Source organism: Opisthocomus hoazin, chromosome W (genome assembly GCF_030867145.1).
Source record: "Opisthocomus hoazin isolate bOpiHoa1 chromosome W, bOpiHoa1.hap1, whole genome shotgun sequence".
NCBI classification, from domain to species: domain Eukaryota; kingdom Metazoa; phylum Chordata; class Aves; order Opisthocomiformes; family Opisthocomidae; genus Opisthocomus; species Opisthocomus hoazin.
The window spans coordinates 48,936,490-48,940,314 of record NC_134453.1 but is presented as its reverse complement, the minus strand read 5'-3'; positions in this window follow the sequence as shown (position 1 = coordinate 48,940,314).

Genomic DNA, 3,825 nt, shown 5'->3' with positions numbered 1-3,825 from the left:
CCCATTACCAGATACCTGTAAAACCTGACACAGTGCCTGTGGTAGCCACCACAACGCTGGGCGTCCCCCCCCCCTTGTCTCCACTGTTAAGTCCTATACGACCGACAGCTCCTGTTTTTTTATCACATAGCCCAGTACCTATTCCAATGTCACCTAATAACCCTTTCTTGGCTAGCTGTTTCAGCATGGAGACGAGTTCCGGAGAGCGGACAAAGGACAGGTTCTTTTGCTGTTTGTAAGTCTCTGCCTGTTTGGAATATTTGGATTTATGTTAAAAAAACTGGTGTGCCTCTGTGTATGCTGTCGTGAGTATAATTGTGTGTTTTGTGTGTTTGTTGTCATAGTGTTTGTAATTGTGTGATCTGGTTTCTGTGATCTGATGGATTTATTTGGTTTCTGTCATCTAACAGATTTGTCTGGATTAAGTGACTGCTTTTGCGCTTTTCAGTTTGGTACGTTCTGCAGGTATTATTTCTGGTTTTTGACTTGGGACTGTTGTATTTGGACTCTGATTTATCGGGGCTGCAGTTTATAATGTCTTAAGAAGAGGTGATCCCCTCACAAGGAAGCAATTAATTGAATATTCTAATCATTGGTGGCCAATGAAGTACCATATGTTGATTTTTTCTGTAATGTTTGGTGAATGATGTATGATTTGGACAATGGTGAGAAATAGCCTAAAAAGGGAACTAAAATTATGATACGCTGTTACAATTGATGTTGTTTTGTAGATAGTTAGAAAAGTGTAAGAGACGAAAAGTTTAGCCCGGTATTGAAAAAAACAGAGGAAAATTCATCTGGATTTTATGAACGGTGATTAGGACAGAAAGGTATCAAGTTGCAGGCTTCTTTGCTAGCTGCTGCTTAGAATGGAAAAAGGCAGAGGAGTACTTAGAAGTCAAGAGACAGAAAGGCGGAATGAAAAGGGGGGGGAGGAAACAGGGTAGTCTTCCCCAACAAAGAAGGGCAAGTAAGTAGAAAAAATTTCGAGAAAGTAGAGATGGACTCCGAGGAAGAGGACGAAGTAGAGGTCTTCCTATCCTATAGTGGGGAGAAATCAATGTGCTTATTGTAAAAAGGAGGGACACTGGAAAACAAACTGCCCATCCCGACAGGGAATAGAAAGAGCCAACTCCACTTTAACAACAATAAATGCAGTTAACACTGAGGGATGAAGGGGACAGGAGGAATCTTCCCCAGAAGAACTTATGGTTAAAATACAGCTGGGGGAAGATCAAACTGAAACAGGATTCTTAGTAGACACTGGGGCTGCTTATTCGGTTTTGAATGAAACTGGTGTTGAACTGAGTAACAAGAACATCAAAGTTGTTGGTGTGACTGGTAATGCTGGAACTAGGCCATTCTTTAAGCCTTTAATATTTCAAATGGTAGTTGCTGCTGTAATAAAACCTACAAGAGATGGGTTTAGTCAAAGTATTATCTGTCATTATATGGATGATATTTTGATTTGTGCAGAGAAAACCGACTATTTGAATGACACAGTAGCACATTTACTACGGTCTTTAGAGGTCTGTGGTCTGCAGATTGCAACTGAGAAAATGCAGTCCTCATCACCTTGGAAATATCTTGGTTGGATTCTTACTGAAAGAAGTATAAAACCAGAGATTGCAACTGAACACTAACGTGCGCACTTTAAATGAATTACAGAAACTCTTAGGAACGATCAATTGGGTCTGTCCTACGCTTGGTATCGCTAACCATGAACTGATCCATCTCTTTAATACATTAAAAGGAGACAGTGACCTGACATCCCCACACACATTATCATTGGAAACAAAGCAGGAGTTGAATTTGGTAGCTGATAAAATAGCTGATTTGCAGGCTGATCATATTTGTCCTAATTTATCAATGTGTCTGTTCCTTATGGAAACTAAAGCTCAGCCAGTGGGGGTCAGTGGACAAACTGAAACAAATGATAAAAGAGTCTACTATCTGGAATGGGTATTTTTGCCAAATACATTGCAAAAAATTATTTCACTTTTCCTTGAACTTGTTATACTGTTGATCAGGAAAGGAAGAGAATGAGTTCAAACCTTAACAGGAAACGATCCTGACCGCATATATTTGCCAATTTCAAAACAAGATTATGAATTTTGTCTTATGAATTTCCTTTCAATGTAAATTGCCATGGCTGATTTTTTAGGTCAGATTTTATTTACACTACCACCTTGTAAATTGTTACAGAATTTAAAGCAATTTTCTATTCGTCCTAAGTCAGTTATTTCACTTGGGCCAATTCCACAAGCTCATACAGTGTTTGCAGATGGATCAGGAAAATCTGAGAAGGCAGTATTGGCGTGGAAGAAACAAGGCAAATGGAAATATAAAGTTCATATCATAGAAGGTTCAACACAGGTTGTGGAACTAAGGGCAGTGTTACATACATTAGAGTACTTTTACAATGAACCTCTAAATATTGTCAGCGATTCTGAATAGGTGGTAGAAATAACAAAACGAATACCCTATGTCTTTTTAAAGGAAATACAGCAGAGATATTTGTTTCAGATGTTTGTAAAACTAATAAGAGTAATTGAGTCCTGGAAACATCCACTATACATAGTGCATATTCAATCACACACTAATCTTCCCAGTCCTCTTGCTGAAGACAATGCCGTGGCAGATTCTCTTACAGTGGCCTCTCTACAATTTGATTATGCCCCAGCATCGCACTCATTTTTCCGTCAAAATGCAGCTGCTTTGAGTAAAGAATTTAATCTTGCTGAGTCACAAGCTAAGGACATCGTCCGTACCTGCCTGGAATGTCAGCAACTTGTCTCTTTACCCTCTAATATTGGGGTAAATCCCCGTGGTTTGCATTCAAACAAAATTTGGCAATCTGATGTAACACATTACTCTTCCTTTGGGCATCTCAAATATGTACATGTTTCAACTGATACCTTTTCTGGTATGCTATGCGCCTCAACTCATACCGGAGAAAAAAGTAAATATGTACGTAGACATTGGACACGCTGCTTTGCAATAATGGGAATCCCGAAAACTATAAAGACTGACAATGGACCTGGGTATGTGTCTCATTCTACAGAACAATTTTTGCAACAATGGGGATTACTCATATAACTGGTATCCCTCATAACCCCACAAGTCAAGCCATTATTTAATGCGCACATAGTTCTTTGAAAAACATGCTTCAGAAACAAAAAAAGGGGAATAAGGCACCCCAAGAACAATTAGATAACGCTATATATACACTCAATTTTTTGAATTGATCAGCTCCACCCTTGTCTCATACAGCCACTGATCACATTCCTGATTTGTTACTTCAGCAACCTAAAGTATTGTACCGAGATCCAGTGACAGGAGGACAGCGGCAGGGTCCTGTAGAATTGATAATGTGGGGAAGGAGGTATGCGTGTGTTCTTCTCTCAACAGGCCCTCAATGGTTACCAGCAAAATACATGAAACCATATCATGAGCTGGAAAAACGCAACACAGAATCTGATGCCAGAGATGATGACACGCACACTCAAGGAGCAACCTCTGACACAGAAGCAGAAGACATCCACCCCGGATGATCCTATTACACGAAGAAAACTGAAAAAATTACAGCAAAACGCAAGTACTATGATGGCTGCAGCGGGCACACCACCCACTCCTATTAATACATTTTTGGCATATTTGGCAATTATCTCCAGCAACAGCACTGTAAGAGGATTTTGTTTTCTTTCATTTATGTGTGTTGCTGTGCAAGGTCAATATACATATTGAGCACACATTTTAGAAATTCCGATTGCTAACAGTGATACACAATGGGTTAGAGGTACGATTGCCCCCTGAAGGAGCTTT